The sequence below is a fragment of the Anastrepha ludens genome, chromosome 6 (assembly GCF_028408465.1).
Source record: "Anastrepha ludens isolate Willacy chromosome 6, idAnaLude1.1, whole genome shotgun sequence".
Taxonomy (NCBI): domain Eukaryota; kingdom Metazoa; phylum Arthropoda; class Insecta; order Diptera; family Tephritidae; genus Anastrepha; species Anastrepha ludens.
The window spans coordinates 30,532,249-30,554,147 of record NC_071502.1 but is presented as its reverse complement, the minus strand read 5'-3'; the positions used below and the strand labels follow the sequence as shown (position 1 = coordinate 30,554,147).

At 38.0% G+C, this 21,899-nt stretch overlaps 1 protein-coding gene across 1 annotated transcript in view; it reads right to left on the bottom strand.

Moving 5' to 3' along the window:
- LOC128867553 (5-hydroxytryptamine receptor 2B-like) overlaps positions 1 to 21,899 on the bottom strand; it is a 98,273-nt gene that overhangs the window by 46,947 nt on the left and 29,427 nt on the right. The gene's annotated exons all lie outside the window — the stretch shown is intronic.

Sequence of the window (21,899 nt, the reverse complement as noted above, 5' to 3'; positions counted from 1 at the left end):
TTGACGGTATGTAACAGCGACAGAGCTAATGGATTTGGGTGTTGTTGTTGTTGTTGTTGTAGCAGCATAAAAATTCCCCATACATGTACGGGAAATGTTGCTGGAGTGACAGTCCTTGGCCGGAAAAAAATCCAGGTCGTTTCGGTAACGTAGAACCGCCTGTCGTGGAAACGATTTGGGAGGTCTCTCAGCCTTTGGTAGTAATAGGACTATGAATAAGTTCGCGCGGTTTTTTTTCGAAATTTGAAACTTTATTGACGTAAAATGGTTACAAATTTAATATTCAAAATATTGTCCATCGCTTACTACTACTTTTTCCCATCTTTCTGGCAATTCACGGATTCCCTTTGTGAAAAATTCGGTCGGTTTTGCCGCAATCCACGAATCGATCCATTTTTTGACTTCATCGTAATTACGGAAGTGCTGGTCAGCCAGGCCATGTTGCATCGATCGGAAGAGATAGTAATCGGATGGCGCAAGGTCTGGACTATACGGCGGGTGGGGTAGGACATCCCATTTGAGCGTTTCTAAGTATGTTTTGACCACTTGTGCAACATGTGGCCGAGCATTGTCATGTTGCAAAATAACTTTGTCGTGTCTATCGGCGTATTGCGGCCGTTTTTCTCGCAGTGCTCGGCTCAAACGCATCAATTGTCGTCGGTAGACATCCCCCGTAATCGTTTCATTCGGTTTCAGTAGCTCATAATACACAACACCCAGCTGGTCCCACCAGATACACAGCATAACCTTCAGGCCATGAATATTCTGCGCCGACGTCGATGTTGAAGCATGGCCAGGGTATCCATACGTTGCCCGACGTTTTGGATTGTCGTAATGGACCCACTTTTCATCGCCAGTCACAATTCGATGCAAAAAACCCTTTCTTTTGTGCCGTTGAAGCAGTTGTTCGCATGCCATAAAACGGCGTTCAACGTCTCTTGGCTTCAATTCATACGGCACCCAATGGCCTACCTTTCGGATCATTCCCATGGCTTTTAAACGTTTGGAAATGGTTGATTGATCAACTCCCAAAGTTTTTGCAACCTCTTCTTGCGTTTGAGCCGGATCTTGATCGAGCAATTCCTCCAATTCGGTATCCATGAACTTTGGCGGCGCACCCTCGCGTTCTTCGTCTTCCAAGCCAAAATCACCACTTTTAAAGCGTGCAAACCACTTCTGGCACGTTCGCTCAGATAGAGCATGCTCACCATAAACTTCCACCAAGATACGACGACTTTCGGCTGCTTTTTTCTTCATATTAAAATAATGAAGAAGAATTCCCCGCAAAAACACATTATTTGGCACGAAATTCGACATTTTCAAGTGTGGTAAAAATATTGTTGTTGACGCTTCAAATAAAAAACTTATACTGACGTTTGTGCCTTACGACAGTAGCTCTCCAATGAATGTTTGGAAATGTGGATCGATGGAATAATAATCAAGTTACGCCATCTGTTGTAAAACCGCACGAACTTATTCATAGCCCTATTAGTTTTGTGGGCTTATTGCTATTTCTGCTGCCACTAATGGAATATTTAGGTCTCGATGGATATTTTCATTGGTTATGTACCAGGGCGCTCCAGTAACCATTCTTAATATTTTAGACTACCTTCGTTGTATACTTGCAATATAGCTGGCACTACCCCACACTTATGACGCATACGTTTAGATTGGCTTGATGAAGTACTACAAGGACTATGCGATCAAGGCTAGGCTTGGAACGGGAATTGATTAAACAATGAAGATCTTTCATTTTTAGCTTTATCTGTCCACTTTTGTCCTCAATGTCAGCCTTTTCCATGTCAGGCGCTCGTCCATACGAATACCAAGGTATGTTTTTTTTTTGTTTTTTTTTTTTCATAGGTGTTGTGGTAGCGCGCTACCCTCAAGTGGCCTTCTGAGATTCTAATATTTTGTGTGAGCTTTGTGGCAGTGTGCGGTGGATTTTGTAGACAAGTTCCTTGTACCATACTCTGGCGAACGCTTGAGCTACATCAAGAAATATGGCTGATCAATATTCCCGTCGTTCAAAAGCATTTCTCATTTTAGAGCTGATGTGATTGATTTGCTCAATTATGCCATGTTTTCAGGGGGACGAGCTCGGCCAAATACCCTTAAAGGGTATACGCGCCAATTATAGTTGTATATATATAAATGTGGTACCTCTATGCATTGCAGGAAAAGCTGCGTTTACACGCGCCGCAATCAAACGGAGAGTCATAAGCTACAAGCTTCACCTCAATTACGAACCCTCAAGTATACTTAGAAACTTTGGTTTCTTCCTTATGGGAATTGCCCAGTATGTGGAGAAGAGGATGAGACGACGGATCACTTTCTGCGCGTCTGCCCGGCTTTCGCTCGAAGCAGGCTTGAGGTCTTTGGCACTGATGTGTTAGGAAGGTACCATCTTGGCTCCTTGGCACCACAAGATCTATTGAGATTTCTATAGAGGTCGGGTTGATTAAAAGAAAATTAAAAAGGGAATCTGAGTGCAGTACAATGGACTTTTAGATTACATAGATTGTGGGGGTTCGACAAGTCCAAGTACTCATTCAGGAGACCATTGTACTACACCCGGATAGATTCCAGCAGAAATAATAGAGATAGGAAAGATAACAAGTGGATGGTAAAACGGACAAATTTGTTTGAGGTCACTTTTCCGCAAATCTCTTGGATTCCTTGATGAATTTTAAGAGATCCGGAATAGGAAGCTTATGAACTTTATCCATACTCAGTATATCGCAACCCAATATCCTAAGTCTGATGCTGGAAAACGTCGGACAGCTACAAGGAAAATGCCCTGCAGTGTCGTCATATTCAAGACAGGATAGGCGTATCGGGCTGTCCACGACCCCCATGGTAGCCATAACCTGACCACAGACGTTGTGCCCTGTGATTACACCCTCCAGTACTCTCAGGTTCTTTCTGCTGAGTTTTAGGAGAAAGATCGCAGTTTTCCTGTTTGGTTCTTTCAGACCAACGTCCTCTATGAGTAGACCTCATAAAGTGGCCAACCCATAATTGAATCGATGCGGAATTTACACCTAGAAACGGTTCAGGGCCTAGTGGCATATTGGCATTCTTGCAGAGCCTTCATTTGCCAATTTATAAGCTAACTCATTATCTGTGGTACCATAATGTCCATTCACACAAATAAGACTAACTTTGTTGTGTTTTGCAACACTGTTCCGTTTTGTCTTACATTCATCGACTAACTTCGAAGAGCAGCGGTTTCCTGGTTCGCTCATATGCAACTTTTATTTGGAATCCATTTTATGCCTCTCGTTGAAATAGAATTGAAAGGGTAGAGTGAAGTTTTATTCGATTCACTCTGCAAGCTCTTTATTCCTCTGGCCCACTTCCATCTTAAAGTGCTCGGTGCATGCTAATAAATCTGAGGTCCCTTGGCCATAGATACCCTTCAATGCTTGATGTTTGTTTTTGATGCTATTTGTGGTTCTGTTGATTGTACCGAAGTTCTCGAACGGATTGACTTGAATGTTCCTCAAAAGACTTTACGATTTTACTATCCATTTAACGTCAAAACAGGCGGTAAAAGTCCACATTTTCGACACCTGCTCTTTTTGCTTTTCATCGAGGGCAAAAAGCTGCTGAAGCAGCCCGCAATATTTGCGACGTGTATGGAGAAGGTGTCTTAGGCAAGTCTACAGTACGGAAGTGGTTTGAAAAGTTCAAAAATAGCGACTTTGACGTCAATGACACGTCGAACGTCTCAAATCACTTTTGAAGGAGCGAAGGACGCTCGCCAAACCAGTCGTGAATTGGTGAAATCATAAAACGATTCTGATTCACCTTCATTCAATGGGATTTACAGACAAGTTAGGGTCCTGGGTGCCTCACGAGCTCAACAAACGAAACAACAAAGAAATTTGCCTTCAAAGTGCGTCCCAGCATTTCGCCCGCCATTGATCAACACTCCGCCATAAACAGGGCTTTTTGTACGGAATCGTCACGGAAGATGAGGGATGTCGCCTATACATCAATATGAAGCAAAGAAAGGAGTGGGTGGCTCCAGGATATACACCAAAGCCGAGAGGCAAGGCGGATCTTCATCAAAAGAAGATCATAATAAGCATTTAGTGGGACTGGGAGGGCATGGTGCACTGGCAAATGCTCGAAAAGAATGCCACGGTCAACAAGGAGCTCCACATTGCCCAGCTACTCCACGTAAATGAGGCTATTCGACTGAAAAGACCTGATTGACATGGTCAAATCATACTCCTTCACGACAACTCCAGGCCCCATGTGGCACAAGTCGTCAAAACCACACTTCAATAGGTTGAATGGGAGGTTCTTCAGAATCCGCCGTCTTCTTCGAACCTTGCGTCGACCGATTTCCATCTTTTCTGCTCTCCGCCAAAACATAGAAAGGGCGTTACCTTCGATAACAAAAAGGTCCGCGAATTTCAAACTGGCGTAACAACTGCTTTGATACCAGACCAGACGATTTTTCGCGGAACGGCATCAGTAAATTGGTCGAGAGGTTGTAAACAGCAACATAGATGAAATAAAATGAAACACCCTGTATATGTACATATTTATTATGCATAGATTTGCAGTGCCTGACATTTTTAAACACGCATGTGTGTATAGACAAGTTTGCACTTGCTTATGTTTGATATAAACAATTTTAACTTGCAATTTCATGTTACTGATACACACACATGTGTATATGTATTTGTGTGTATGTCTGTACGAGTATCGTTTACATGGTGTTCTCTTAGAAAAATACATTGTTGCTGAATTTAGACCTTTTCTATTTCTGTCTTTGTCACATTTCCTATGGCTTTGCTTGCAGCCTTTTTTCTTCTCGTTTGTTTCCTGTTGCATACATTTTTATAATAAAAGCCATCAACTCGTTTACAAGTTTGAGTGAGGGTGACACCAAATCGCACGCAAAATCTAGGCTGGTCCGTTGGTTTTACCGTTATGCATGTATTCGTATATGATTTAATAAAAAAGTAGTGAGAATTATAAAGCCAAACTTTATGTTAGCTTTCGTTTAGCTAGAGTCTTAAAGTTTTTCAAATTATTATTGTTAAAATTCGATTTGCAGGTTTTGTATTCATATTTCCTTGAACGATTTTAAGGGGGCAGCTCTTCCTAAGAAATATCTTTTCAATGACTTAAATAGGAAGTCTAAAAAGTCCCTATAAAGTCAGTGAAGTACTTAAATACTCCTGACAATCCAGAGAAAATTGTACCATCAATCATAAAGGCTCTGCAGGCAAGATGGAAGTCGATGCGATTCTTGAGATGTTCCGTCGTTCAGAAGAAAAGTATGGCGTACGTTACACTAATTATAATGGAGATGGGGACACAGAAACCTTCAAAGTTGTATTAGATGCTAGTCCATACGGCGACATTGACGTTAAAAACAGTGAGTGCATAGGTCATGTAGAAAAACGTGTGAGAAGCTGTTTTCCAAATGTAAAAAAGAACGCAAAGCTCGCTGCAAGAGGCAAATTAACCGATCTTTTGATTAAAATATTAGCAAAATATTATGGTCTTGCGATACGAAGAAATGCGCAGTCGAAAGATGATATGAAAAAGGAGATTATGGCCACTTATCATCATTTGATCTCGACTGATCAAAAGCCACAACATCCTTTTTGTCGCAAATGAATCTTTCAATTCAACGGTCTGGCATTTAGCTCCCAAGCACTTATATATGATGTGAGATCACGGTAGAGTCAGAACGAATTTCACTGCCAGACGAACCAACAGGCTTTTTATATATTTTGTATTTTATCTTACGTACGATGGCTAAGCGTCCTAGAGAGTATACGTTAAACAGTGGCACTTCTGACGAATATTACTTTTAATTTGATAAGACGGAAGATGACGGCATTACTTCATCAAGTAGAAGTGAAGTCCATTTTTGATTTTATGAAAATTATTTTTCTTGTGTTAAATAGAGCCTTCGATTTTTTTACCGTTGAACGTATTTATTTTCTTTACAGCGCACTCCAATACCTCCCGTCCTCAGCGACGCTTGCCCGTTAAGCGACTTCATCCCAAAAGTACGTAGGTCAGATATTAGACGGCTGCAGTCCGAGTGAATTTGCGCCATGACAAAGCGTCTCATGAAAAATCATTTGCCGTTCGGGACGGCTTAAAACTGTTGGTCTGTGCATTTGTGGAGCATCAGCAATACGCACACCACAAATAGGCGGAAGAGACTGGCCAAACATCTAATAGAAGTGCACGCGCCTACTATTTATTTATTTTTTATGTCTGATATCAGACAGATAAAGTAGCTTGGGCAGATGAAGCTCCTTCTTAAAGATAGAGACTCCAAGTGGAGATAAATACAACTCTCAGCTACCCCCATAACTAGCGAGCTTAGCTAAGCAAACTTTGAAGATTGATAAAAACTAGGACTTCAAATCAGTGACTTAAACACATCGCTCTTGACATATTATTTCCTATGGCAAGGCTCCTGAATTGAAAAAGACTGAGGGGCATTCGGGATGTTGCACCCTGTATGGCGAAATAGCAACCTGAGCTCCAGTTTAAAGGTTGGGCTCTTCACGCCGAATGTGTTGTCGGCACTGCTGTATAGTAGCGCTACCTGTCTAAGGATCAAATTCCAAATTTTCCGGCCAAAAATAATGCCAAACAGGGAATTGCTCGACGAAGCAAACCTGGAGCCGCTAGGCATATGGATTCGAAGTCAGAAATGGAAATGGATTGGTCACACTTTACGCACAGATGACGGTAACGGTAGCGAAGAAGGCGATGGAGTGGAATTCACTCACAGCGTGAGGAAGAGCCCCTGTCAGGAAAAAAGAAACCTGGAAAAGAACTGTGAATCGCGAGACGGCTTAACTCGGGCTAGGCTGGAAGTAGGTGAAGGCGTCACTCAGGAGGAAGAACGCCTGGCAGGTCAAGGGAAACCTGGAAAAGAACTGTGAATCGCGAGACGGCTAAACTCGGGCTAAGCTGGAAGTAGGTGAAGGCGTTATCCTGTAATTGGATGAGATGGCGCGTAGTTGGTGTTGGTGCCCTACGTTCCACCAGGGAATCAAGGAAACAATGATGATGACAGATTCCAGATTCACGAGCCCTGGAATATATATTCTTACAGGCGGGGTGAAATCGGTCAGATAATTACGTCGAAAATGAACATTAGCAAATAGGGCATTGAATGAGGAATCTACATGCTCTATGGAATTCCACTCGCTTTCCTACCTAAGCAATTGATGAAATAAGTTGGGTTGTATATAAATTCTCGGTGCAAGAGATTCAGAATACCGATTTCATATTTCTTAAGCATATTTATGACCATAGCTGATAATCCATAGGAATCAACTTTAGATAAGAAATATTTACGCTTCTGTAAAGTAAACATTTCAAAAGAAACTGATATTAGATGTTCGAATGGGTTACAAAAACAAAAAAACTATTTTAGCTAGATAGTCCATTAAATGCTCAAACCATTCTGTTGGCATCCTAGTGCCTCCTCATCTAAGTGTTACTACCACATCTTTGCTGGCATATGAAACTCTTTCTCAGCATTCACTTGGGCTAAAAGTACCTACTAGAGACAAAATGAAAATAAAAACTTTAAACAATAAACAGGAACATAATAAAGTAAACAATTGCGAAGAATAGTAGAAGACAATGTGAATGGAAGTCCGTGTAGGTGCACTCAGATGAGCAGATGAAAGTAGACGTGTACTCGCATGTTGCAAGAAGGCTAGCAACTAGCAATGAAGGCAATGATGACGACAGTGCAACTGATAAAAACAAATCTCGTTGCGTGGAATGTCAAAAAAACCCCTTTTGCAAAATGCATAATCCACTTCAAAGACTCGTAGACGGGAGAAAAAATAGTGGTAGAAGTGGATATATGCAAGAAGTGTGTGAAAAAAAGTATTTTCTTTTTTGTCAGGACAACTAGCAAGTGTAGCACTCAGATATTAATTAAGTCCATTGTACTACACTTGGATTCTCTTTTAATGAAAGAAAGTAACTATTATTATAAAATTTTTTTATTTTTCAAGTTTTTTATATGCAACTTTTTCTCACTTTTCGGGGCCTCATAGAAATCAAAATTAAACAAATGAAAAATGAAAAATTTTGAAGAAAATTTGTGGAATTTTTTTTAAAATCTGCGGTTCGATTGAAACTTGAATTTTTATGTTTTTTTTTTTATTCTTTATGGGTTGAACATATTTAGTGTCAGTATCCATCGCTTTAAGAATATTGATAAGCTTATCGTGCTGCACAGTGTCGACTACTTTTTTACAGGGAGACAAAAAATAAGTGTATACAACATTTTAATGAAAAAAATTTATCATTAATAGTAGCTCAAAACAAATTATGAAATTTTGATAGACAATGCTCAAACGTTTAAAAAACTTTTGGGCTATAGGCCATAGTTCGTCTACCGTTAGGCGCTCTCGACGCAACGCTTGCTTCAGGGACTCCAAAGTTTTGTGGCGTTTTGCATAGGCCCTTGCTTTCAAAATCGACCATGCGCTGTAATCTAGCGGATTCAGAGTCAATGAGTAGGGTGGCCATTCTTGGGAAGTAATGGAAGAGGGGAAATTGGCTTTGCACCACTCTTGGGTTGTTTTTGCTCTGTGGGCTGGTGTCGAGTCCTGTTGACGATGTTCAACAATGGACGAAGGTGCAGGGGCTTCTATAGACCAATTTCTGTCGTTTTGATGGTTGTGAGCTTGTTCAACAGTAAACAGCTTCTCATCCGTTAAGACGATTTTTTCCCAGCCAGTACCTGCGGCCCGACGTTGGAGCGAGCGAGATCTTTCGAGTCTGACTTTCTTGTTTTAATGCGTGAGAGATTTGCCGAATATCTTCAAAACATTTTTCATCCTAACGAAGGAGATGAGTTAGAAAATATACCTCATCCTATTCGACAAAAAATCGATAAAATCCGCTTGACTTCCTTTAAAGAGGTAAAGGACACTATTAAAAATAAAATAGATGGCAAAAACGCACCCGGTTATGACCTTATAACAGGGAAAATATTAAAAGAATTGCCCAATAATGCTATTGTCAAATTGTCACATTTGATTAACGCTGCATTTCGTTTAGAATATGTACCGCAACAATGGAAAATAGCGGAAGTTATTATGCTTCCAAAACCAGGAAAGCCACCACATGATGTGACATCATACCGACCAATACCGTTGTTATCAATTTTATCTAAACTTTTTGAAAAAATCTTGCTAAAAAGATTAAAACCATTCTTAGATGTAAAATGCCTTCTACGAAACCATCAATTTGGTTTTCGAAATGAGCACTCAACGATTGACCGCATTACTCATGTAATTGAAAAATCACTGGAACAAAAACAAATCTGTTCTGCGGTATTCCTGGATGTATCGCAAGCTTTTGATAAAGTATGGCATGAGGGACTAATCCGTCAACTTCAAGCAGTTCTACCAAGCCAGTACTCAAACATTTTAAAATCCTACTTAACGAGCAGATACTTTAGAATAAAGCAAGCAGATGTCTATTCAGAACTGAAAGTTATTAATGCAGGTGTCTCGCAAGGCAGTGTACTCGGGCCAGTTTTGTATCTCTTGTATACTAACGATATACCCACATGCAGCAATACAACAACTGCAACATTTGCCGATGATACTGCAGTATTAGCAAATGATGAAAAATACTTGGAAGCAATTCAGAACTTACAAGCATCAGTACATGCAATTCAAAACTGGACCACAAAATGGCGTGTCAAGTTAAACGAAACCAAGTCTGTGCATGTTGACTTCACTAATGGAAATATAAATTATAAACCAATATTTATCAATAATACGGCAATACCGCATGCAAATACGGCAAAATATCTAGGAAGGACCTTAGATGCTAAGCTGAGATGGAAAGCACATGTCAAGAAAAAACAGGAGGAGTTAATTCTTAAATAGAAGACAATGTATTTGGCTGTTAGGCCGACATTCTAAACTCTCTATTTATAACAAAATACTTACACTGAAGAGCAAAACTGTAACAAAATGTAATACTTTCTATTTCAACACATTTTTTTTTAGACATGTTTTAACAAATCAAATATTTTTTTTGCATAACACTAGTAGCAAGCAATAATGCAAATAAAGACAAATGTTACAGTTTTGCACTCACTCTTAATTTTCAAATTTTCCTTTATTTTTCTCGTAATTATATATTTGGTGGATTTTTAATTATTATAAACGTGACCGTGAATAAGACAAAATGTTAAATCGGGAAGTACAACGCCAAATAATTGATTTGCTGAAGAAGGGCGTGTCTATAAGAAAAATAGCTAAAAAATTCGAAGTGAGCCACATGGCTGTGCAAAGGCTGCGGAAAAATGTTCCCAGTAACAAAGGAGGCCGGCCAAGGAAGATAAGCGACCGCGATGCCCGCCATCTGGCAAATTTGGTAACAAGCAGCAAGGCGGTCACTCCCAAAGAAGCACTAAAGATGCTGGATATTGATGCCAGTCAATGGACAGCCAGGCGCAGCCTGTCAAAACTGGGGCTAAAGGCAGCGGAGAAGAAAACCAAGCCAATGCTGACAAAAAGACATGTGCGGTTGAGGCGGGATTTTGTTGCGGCTCACCAAAGCTGGACAGTTGAAGATTGGGATCAGGTACGTCTTTATAAATGGATTATAAAAGACCTTTTTTCATAAAATTTCAAAACGATTGCAGGTTATTTGGTCTGATGAAACCAAAATCAATCGATTTCAGTCAGATGGTCGGGCCTGGTATTGGGTTAAAGACCCAAATGCAGTCCAGCCACATCACATCAAGCAGACAGTAAAACATGGTGGTGGCTCCATTATGGTGTGGGGCTGCATTTCCAAAAATGGTGTGGGTCCTTTAGAACGAATAGACGGTATAATGCGGAAAGAGGAATACCTGGCCATATTGCAACAAAATCTGCCGGGTGTAGTGGAAAGTATGGGTCTTGCTGCTGAAAAAGTAATTTTTCAGCAAGACAATGACCCTAAGCACACCGCACATGTTGTACGAAATTGGATGAAACGCCAAAAATTTCGTAACTTGAAGTGGCCTCCACAATCACCGGACATGAACCCAATCGAAAATTTATGGAGTCATGTAAAATCGAAGCTTGCCGAATATTCAAGCCCGCCCAGTGGAGTTAATGAGCTGTGGGAGCGAACACGCGATGTATGGGATGCTATTCCGACTGACTTTGTCTTGAGGTATACACGAAGTATGCCCAATCGTATCCACGAGCTGAAAAAATCCAAAGGATATTGGACATCTTATTAATATTTATTTTATTTATTGTAAAAAATAAAAAATGGGTTGAGTGGAGAACTGTAACATTTGTCTTTATTTGCATTATTGCTTGCTACTGTTGTTGTTGTTGCATTGACACCAAACCGGTTTGAGAGAGAGAGTACATACATGCCAATAAAGTTATGCAAAAAAAATATTTGATTTGTTAAAACATGTCTAAAAAAAAAAATGTGTTGAAATAGAAAGTATTACATTTTGTTACAGTTTTGCTCTTCAGTGTATATACAACCAAATACTGAAACCAGTGTGGTCATATGGCAAACAGCTCTGGGACTGCACCAGTAAAAGCAACAAAAACATCATTCAACCATTCCAAAATAAAGTATTACGCGACATCGTTAGAGCGCCTTGGTACATTCGTAATTGCAATCTATATTACATAAGGATCTTAATATAGACACCATTACGGATATCATAAGAAAATTCGCAAATAAACATAAAGAAAGACTTCAGCAGCACATCAATGATTAAGCAGTCAAACTACTTGTAACTGGTGACCTCACGAGAAGATTGAAAATGACGAAACCGCATGATCTCTTTTCATAAAATTTTGTCTTTACTTGAGATGTTTTAATTTAATTCAATATACATATGTAAAATGAATTGCTTATTAGTTTTGTTAACTAGATTGCAATAGTAATAAAATAAAAAAAGAAATAGAATAGAAAAGAACTAGAAGAAGAAAAAAAAAGAAATAAAAAAAATCCGTGAGCAGCTGGCATTTTTGTAGTTTATAAGGCTTAAGCCTTGGACTTAATCCAAGTTCTTTTTTTGCTAATTATAAGGCGAACTGATTCAATATTGATGCCTATCTCACGAACGATTTTCCTCATCGAGGCCATAGAACTTCGTTGAACTCTTTTTTTTGATGATCTTTCGGTTGTTGGAACTGTTAACAGTTCGTTTTCTTCCTCTTCCAAGACGGTCACCTTCAGTAGCAAGCTCCTTTAATCGTTTGATTACACGAGAAACCAGTGAACGTGCAATTCCAAGCTTCCGTGCTATCTCGCAGTTGCGTGCTCCTCGCTGATGCAGGGCTATAATAGCTGAGCGACTACTTGACATCGTTACACAAGGTATTGAAAAAGAGCTGGAACAGAAACAAATACTTTGTTTTTGTACTTCAGAACACACACAACAATCACAAAATAAGAGCATTCGCTAAACAAATTTTACATTCATCGAAATGTATAGAGAAGTTTGTATACAGTTATTTTTTGTCACCATGTATAATCGATGAAACACATAAATACGTGTTTTTGAATATCTCTGCAATTTTTAACCAGAACGTCTATACAGAACAGAGTTTGCCGTAGTCCCCTGCCTGCTTTGAAACCGAATTGCTTTACTCCCATTCAGCCGGTCTAATTCACATTCCTTGTATATTCTGTTATGAATAATTTTTAAAAATATTTTGAATGAGTGATTCATTAGACTTTTTAAGCTGTAATCACAGCACTTCTTTGCAGAAATCTTTTTTGGAAGGGCTACGAAAGTAGATTTTAGCCAATCTTAGGGATATTTTCCCGCATCGTAAATATAATTGAATATTATTTGAATATTATTGCCATTGTCAGAAAGCTGTAATATTTCAGACGGCAAGTCATCGGGTCCTGTTGCTTTGTTGTCCGTAGACATTTTGATGGCATTTCTGATTTCTTTCCTTGTTATATCTGGCCACATCAACGTCTTAATTGACTGTGGCCCATACATCGATCTATGGTTGTCCGAAGAAAGGAAATAGATTTATTTTTGCCAGCTTTTTTTTCTTTTCGCTGGATTCGTTAGTAATTACATAAAAAATAAATAAATAAATAATTGGCGCGTACACTTCTGTTAGGTGTTTGGCCGAGCTCCTCCTCCTATTTGTGGTGTGCGTGTAGATGTTGTTCCACAAATGGAGGGACCTACAGTTTCAAGCCGACTCCGAACGGCAGACATTTTTATGAGGAGCTTTTTCATGGCAGAAATACACTCGGAGGTTTGCCATTGCCTGCCGAGGGGCGACCGCTATTAGAAAAATGTTTTTATTAATTTTGCTTTCACCGAGATTCGAATTAGTAATTACATGCTCGTCATTTATATACCGGCCGCCTTTTTAAGCTTCTTGTGAAGGTTGAAGGCGTTGTGTAACCTCTGAAATCTGTCAATTTCCTTACATTGATCGTTCACCCATTCGATTTTTGCAGGGCGCTTTTTATGAAATAACTTCACCTGTCACTTATTACTACTGCACTCTTGCAAGTGCAAGTGTTTCAATTTTGATAAGTTACGAGAAAACCACTGGTTATGGAATTGCTTACCTCCGAGCTTGGAGAGGAGGGTAAAAATGCTTCGCCAGGAACAATCAGCAAAAAGTAATGTGCAACAAATGAGAAAGAATATGTTAAACTACTACTCACATAAATACATGGGCGGATCTAGAAAATGGCGTTTGGTCGCATTTGTTTGGCAGATGTTCAAGATAGAACATTTTATTGTTGAGATAGTCGTTTTTTCTCTTAATATTTTCTTCTCTTTTTTCCTTAAAAAAAACTGTCTGCTCTATGTTTAGTAGTAAAACTAACTCTGTGTGCGTAGAAGAATGTTAAAAGGAAATTTGGAGCATATTAAAAAATTTAATTGATACACTCGTATGTAGGCGTGTATAGCGGATGTACTGCGGCACAAAATGTGGAGCATCACAAAATTACTGTCACATAGTACCTTACAAAATATGTGAAATAAATATTTTGTATACAAAAAAAAAGGGGTGGAAAAAGGTTGAAAATATTATAATTCCTCTTTTATGCATTTCCAATAAAACATTGTTGGCATTTATGTCAATTCGGCCAGGTTAGGTAAGCCAGGTTGCTCGTCTATCCCAAGACACTCAGTTTCTTAAACCATTTGGAGCATTTTAAGGAGGTAACTAGTCGCTCCAGTCAGACATTTTGCCAATTTTCCAGGCCTTCTCAGAAACAATCGCCAAGATATTTGGCACGGCTTCTTTGAAGTACAGGACCTTTACAGAGGAAATGCTGTACTGACTTTTTCTTCATCTTCGCAACTCCTGCACAAGTCATAGTGAGGCACACCAATTCTACTCGTTAACTTGCCATTAGTGAACTGACCCGTTACAATACCTGGGAAGGCACTGGTAGTTAATCTGCTGAATCCAAGCAAATGTTTCCTTCTTGTAAGATTCAGTTCTGACCAGGCGCTTTGGAGATCTTGCAGTTAGTAGTCACAGACTACTTTCTATAAGTTTCCGCGACACTGTATTTTTCTGAACTTCGCACATATCTCTCTATCCCTAAACTGAAGGTTGAGGGTCGTACTAGGACAATCTTTCCAAGTAGACGGAATAGGAACGAGGGGAAATCGGTACCGAGATTACTACCTCTGCTTTCACTGACTGTGCCATCGGACTGAACGTTGGATCGGGAGTCGGTGTAGGGGATTTCTCGAAATCAGCAAATCTATTTATATCCTTAAATCAGCCGAATACTGCTAGTGTTTTTCAGACAGAAGATCCTGCAGACATGCAAAATGCTTAGGGACCGTGGGGGCGAGGGAGATATTAACATGTTTTTCTATAGTCAGGCCGCCAACAAGACTCTGTAAGGAGGAGATCAAATCTCTTGGGTGTGCAGGTAACATTTCTATGATTTGGGTTCCAGGATTTGCAAACATATGTGATGAGATTGCTAGAAAGGGCACTGAATTGGTTTCAGAGACCTCTCACATGATTATCGCCATTCCCTGACATTTGTTGAAGGAGAATCGCACAACTTATTTCTCAGGAAAGCGCAGAAAAGATGGAGCTTAATTTCTTCGCATTCTATTTAGATAACTCTTTGGCGCCAGTACAATTGACGCAGATCACAGATACAGGGTGGCGCACGAATCGTGCTACAAAAACAAAACGTAATAACTTTTTTTCTGTGTGAGTAATCGGCTTTTTTTTTTTTATTTTGCAGATTAGTATTTAGATTTACAAAAAATGGAGGCTTGGGATACCGAAAAGAGGATTTGGATAGTGCAGCGGTACCATACTTTGCAGTCCATCATTTCCGTCCAAAGGGAATTTAGGCGGGAGTTTGGCGGCACTCCCCCGAGCAGATGGACCATTATGAGGCTGGTGAACATGTTTGCTGAATCTGGAAGCATCGCACGCAGACCGTACCATCGAGATCCCCATGTTCGGGTAGAAGCCACAATCGCGGCTGTAGCATCGTCAATTCAGGCAAATCCAAGAGTTTCGACTCGTAACTTGTCGGCGTAAATTGGAGTTAGCAGACGGTCATTGCAGCGGATAGTTCATGATGACTTAAACTTGTTTCCGTACAAAGTTCAAATCACAAGCAAATTAAACCCTCTGGATTTGCCTATTCGCCTGGAATTTTGCCAAAAAATTATTGAAATGGCCGAAGAAGACAACAACTTCATAAATTGCTTGTTTATGTCTGATGAGGCCCATTTTGATCTAAACGGCAATGTAAACAAGCAAAATTGCCGTATATGGAGTCAATCAAATCCGCAAATACTCCATGAGATGGAATTCACCCAGAACGAGTCACAGTGTGGTGCGCAGTTTCATCAAGGTGCATTGTCGGGCCATACTTCTTCGAAGAAAACGGTGTAACAGCGACTGTAAATGGGGACCGTTATTTAAACATGTTGAAGGAGTTTTTTTATCCAGAACTGCGGCGAAGGCGTATCCCTTTTAACAGCATTTGGTTCCAGCAAGATGGAGCAACTGCGCATATAGCCAGACCGGTTATGGAGGAGCTCCAACGAAAATTTAGAAATAAATTGATATCCAGAAATTCCACTTTCCGCTGGCCCCCAAGGTCACCTGACCTCACTGCACCAGATTTTTTTTTATGGGGTTATCTCAAACAAGAGGTGTATAAAGCAAAACCAAGTAATTTGACTGAATTGAAGCAGTCCATCACAATAATAATTGAGGCGATCGCGACTTCAACCCTTCAGTGCGCAATGAACAATTTTCTCATCAGGTGTCGCATATGCGTGCATGAGCATGGAGGTCATTTACGTTCTATTATTTTCAAAACTAATTAGTTACATAAAATAAAATTGAATTATCTATACAATAAAAAAACAAAAAGTTAAATACCTTGATTAGAAAAAAAGTTATTACGTTTTGTTTTTGTAGCACGATTCGTGCGCCACCCTGTATTTCTGTGAGCTCCAAGCCATACAATTTCCAAACTCCTAGCTGTGTTATTGGACGATCGACACACACGCGGAAAACATAGGTATTCCATTCAACCCCCATTGCAGAAGCTGTACGGATCTTTCCTGGAAGAAGATTCTTGTTCACATTATATCTAAATATCTGGGCTTGGCAGCTATACGATTAAAGTCACTGCGTGCTCCTTCCTTCGACAGCCTGGGTCAGTGCGCCAACCTAAATCCGTCAACCTTATCCGTTACATCAACAGCTCTGGTTCGCTGTAATGGAATGTGGAGGTGTTGATGTGAAATGTAGCAAATGAGATAATTCAGGGACAACTTTCACTGTCACATCCTGGAATACCGACGCGGTGTACCTAAACTCACACGAAATACTCAGTGAAGAACCGTATGGTGATTATCATTTCCATGTTTGTTGCTCCGAAATTTATATATAAAATTTTTAGTCTAAATCCATCAAGTTTGCTTATTTACAAAGCTACTTAAGCAAAAATGTGCCTCATACTGAAGATTATTTCTATCCGAAGTCTGGGCGAAGGTATGGCTTACAGAGCACTGACAGTTTTGGTACTAAATTTTAAATATTTTAACGAGTTGTGGACGTTGTTAACGGCAAGATTAAATAAAATCTCAACAAACTTGGTGGCTGTATCTGTACCAAGATGTCCGCTAGACACCTGCAAAGATCGGAGGCAGCTACTGAAAATCATCAACGTACATGCGAAGCGGGTAATATACTTTAGCGTGCGACATGAACTAAAAAAAGTTACTTTTTAATATCTTAAATACTCGTACTTAACATCAAAATCATACCAAATCGAATAGAGTTCTCTACGCTTCACTACCTAAGGCATTGCAGTAAATTTTAGTTTGAGGTGAAAAAAATGTATAAGAATCGATTAAGGACTCTTAAATATATTTATTTTACGTACTTGCATCGTTGCACTTGTGTACTTAACTAGAGTCGCCAAATTTATTGGCAGTAGTCCAAACCACGCCTGGGACATTAAACAGCTCTAGAGCAAACACTTTTTATGAGAAGTCGGAATTATACTGTGGTATTTGATTGAAATTGAAATGCTTTTTATGCTTGTACTTCCAATATTTTATTCTCACTCACTCACCTACTGCGTACTTACTACCAAGCAGGGAAACCCCAAACTAGTTAAATAAAGTACTAGTCCAGAACTGGTATGATTTTTTCGATTGCTGCTGCGCTATTCATGCAGCAAGTAGCCACCTTCGTCTGCGTACTGTTACGTAAAACCTTTCCTAGTACATTGCGGCTGTATCGGCTTCTAGTACAAGAAAATGTTGTTTCAGTCGAGATGAAAGCGATGGGCTTTTTCGAATTTACCAGAATTTTTTGATTTAAAAAAGTGATGTCTCCAGTCGAGCTGAAGACGGTGTTTTTTTTCGAATATACCAAAAAACAAACTTAGAAAATTTTTGAGTTCAAAAAGTTATGTTTCCCGCCGAGCTGAAGACGGTTTGTTTTTTCTCGAATTTACTAAAAACAAAAAAAAATTGTGGAACATTTTTGATTTCAAAAAGTGTTGTTTCGAGTCGAGCTGAAGACGTTGTTTTTTTCGAATTTACCAGAAAAAAAGTATTAGAAAAATTTTTGATTTCAGAGAGTGATGTCTCCAGTCGAGCTGAAGATTTTTTTTTTCGAATTTACCAAAAAAAATCTTAGAAAATTTTTGAGTTCAAAAAGTGATGTGTTTGGTCGAGCTGAAACGGTTTTTTTTCGAGTTCAGCAAAAAAAAAGTATTAGAATATTTTTTCATTTCAAAAAGTGAGTTTCGAGTCGAGCTGAAGACGATGTGTTTTTTTTTCGAACTTACCAAAAACAAAATCTTAGAAAATTTTTGGCTTCAAAAAGTAATGTTTCCGGTCGAGCTGAAATCGTTGTTGTTTTTCGAATTTACCAAAAAAAAATTTTGGAATATTTTTTGATTTCAAAAAGTGATGTTTCGAGTCGAGCTGAAATGGTGTTTTTTTTTCGAATTTACCGGAAAAAAAATATTAGAAAATTTTTGATTTCAAAAAGTGATGTTTCGAGTCGAGCTGAAGACGTTTTTTTTTCGAATTTGTCAAAAAAAAAAAATATTAGAAAAATTCTTGATTTCAAAAAGTGATGTCTCCAGTCGAGCTGAAAACGGTGTTTTTTTTCGAATTCAACAAAAAAAAAAATCTTAGAAAATTTTTGAGTTCAAAAAGTGATGTTTCCGGTCGAGCTGAAAACGGTGCTTTTTTCGAGTTCAGCAAAAAATAAAATTAAAATATTTTTTGATTTCAAAAAGTGATGTTTCCAGTCGAGCTGAAGACGATGTTTTTTTTTCGAATTTACCAAAAAAAAAAATCTTAGAAAATTTTTGAGTTCAAAAAGTATAGTGAAAAAGTAAAAAAAAATCTTAGAAAATTTTTGAGTTCAAAAAGTGATGTTTCCGGTCGAGCTGAGAACGTTGTTTTTTTCAAGTTCAGCAAAAAATAAAATTAGAATATTTTTTTATTTCAAAACGTGTGTTTTCGAGTCGAGCTGAAGACGATGTGTTTTTCGAATTTAAAATTAAAAACATATTAGAAAATTTTTGATTAAAAAATAGAATCCACAACCGCTTGAAGATTGAGTATTGTGCGGCAGCAACTTGCGCTAGGCCACTATTTTTTGTTATCTCACAAATATGTAATATTTTTTGTATTTACTACTAATAAAAAGTTCCGATTCATTCGAAACAGTACGGAGATGAGTATCATTGATTTTTGCTTCAACATTTCCATGGTCCTAAATTCACTAGAAAGCTAACCAGTTCGGCGCTAATAGATTTCTCTGCAGTTGTTCATGTGCTTATACTTGCATACATACACTGACTCTTACATACATACCCTGACACTTACATGCATACCCTGGCACTTGCGTACATATATATACATAAATATTTCACAGCATCTACAATGCCCTTGTGGCAAATGTTCGCTTTCGTGTGGAATGGGATTTGACGGAAAATCAATATCTTGTAATTTTCAGTACAAATAATTCATAGATAGTGGATAAGTTTTTGCTTAAACATTTACAAATGTCTCATGAAAAGAAACTAATGCCAGTGGGACTAAAAAATGTGGTGCATTAAGTTTCATCATAAGTGCTGATGGCTGAGCGAAGAAGGAATGTAAATAAATACTATTTAATGGATAAATGGGTAATAAATACTATTTAATATGGAGTCTTGACTATTTACATAGTTTTTAAGAAATTATTATATTTTTTTATAAGATATGTACTTTATATATTTACTACAAAATCCATACAAGTTTAAGTTTCAACGTTAGCAAAAAAATCAAAAAAAAAAAAATCATCAAGTCCCAAGTGATTTAAATTTTAAACAGAATCTTCTTCTTCTGCTTTGTTTTTTCTTGAATATTTATAGTGTTTTTTTTTACAAAAGTATAGCCCTATGTCTAATAAATACTACCTGTATATAAATCCAGGTTTAAAACTTTATAAAAAATTAGAGCAAATCCTTAAACTTTTCAGCGAATTTCCACTACTTTTGAATAGAATTCCTAAACAAATTTTGGTTCGCATTTTTTTATTCTACTTCGTTCGATTTCCGTTTTATTTCATTTCTCTTTATTTCATTTTATTTTAGTTCACTTTAATTAATCTAATTTAACTTAGCTTCATTAAATTTCATTTCATTTTACTTCCTTTCATTTTGTCTTTATTTTATAATCCTGGTTTGAAACTTTATAAAAAATTAAAAAAAAAATCCTAAAACTTTTCATTGCAATTCCATTAGGTTTTAATTATAATTAACACAATTTTTTTTTTTGGTAATCAATCACGCTATTAAATTCTGGTATAAAAAGTGTAAACCAGAAAATTTCAAAAAAACCCATAGCATTTCCATAATTTTTTTCCATGACTCTGTTTTGCTTTCTCTCCACCTAATAAATGCACGGCAATACCAGCCATTTTGAATTTCCTATTTTTAGTTTGTTTTTGACAGATACAAAAGCTGGACGTGCTTGGGCATGCTTGACGATATTTTTGCTATTGAAAAAAGGGTAATCAAAGAATCTATACTGCGTGGCCTAAAGCAACACCGCAGTCAAAAGTGCATTCCTCCTGACCTATAAGCAAAAGTGAATGCAAAATCACCTTGAATAATTCTTTTAACATCTTAGCAGCAGCGGAAGAGTGAGGCATGAAATATAAACATTTTTTAAAAGTTATAAACAAACAAATTTTTTTCAATAATTTTTTTATAATAAGGAAAGGGAAACGTATAAAGATGGCAAAAGGTACTGAAGATATCTCACTTGTGAAAACTCTATAAAAAAATGTCTAACATTAAATAATTACAAAATGACGAAATTTTTTTAGTTTTTTTTCTTCCTTAAAATCCTAAGATAATTTTCGATGAGCGCATAGCTCTGGTAAAGCTTCCCCAGAGTCCTTAACTTTAAAAATTGCCGCATCAGCTCCTTGAGTGCGATGCGCCCAAAAATTTCGTCGGCAAAGAGGTCAGCATGCAAAGAAGGGCCTAAAAAATAAAACAATAAAAAATAAACAAAAACAAGGCAAATCCTGTGTCCGCCTCTTCCGAGTCTATTTGGCATATATATTATTCAAAGTTATAAAAAAGTAAATGAGTTGCTAATAAAGGGGCCACACATACAGGGTTCGAAAATATGTATCAACACTTTCAAAGGTTTTTAAAGAAACAAAAAATCTAAGGAAAATATTCAAACTCTCAGTGAAAGGCAAATATGATAGGTCTGAGAATAACCTTTGCTGTTTGTTTTTCTCTGTTCTTCGCTGAAATTTTTTTTTAACAGAAAAAATTTATAGAGCCATTTATGTTTTACTTTGAACAGTTTCAAAGACGGGCTCCTCAAAGATCTGTTTCACACATTGTTCAATAAATCTGATTTATATTGAAAAATATAGCATGTTAAGCTCAAGTCAAGTCAAGTCAAGTCAAGTCAAGTCAAGTCAAGTCAAGTCAAGTCAAGTCAAGTCAAGTCAAGTCAAGTCAAGTCAAGTCAAGTCAAGTCAAGTCAAGTCAAGTCAAGTCAAGTCAAGTCAAGTCAAGTCAAGTCAAGTCAAGTCAAGTCAAGTCAAGTCAAGTCAAGTCAAGTCAAGTCAAGTCAAGTCAAGTCAAGTCAAGTCAAGTCAAGTCATGTCAAGTCAAGTCAAGTCAAGTCAAGTCAAGTCAAGTCAAGTCAAGTCAAGTCAAGTCAAGTCAAGTCAAGTCAAGTCAAGTCAAGTTAAGTCAGGTAAAGTTAAGTTAAGTTGAAATAAGTTAAGTTAAATAATGTCAAGCTAACTTAAGTTAAGTTGATTTAAATTAAGAAAAATATGTTTATTTTAGTCTAATAATAA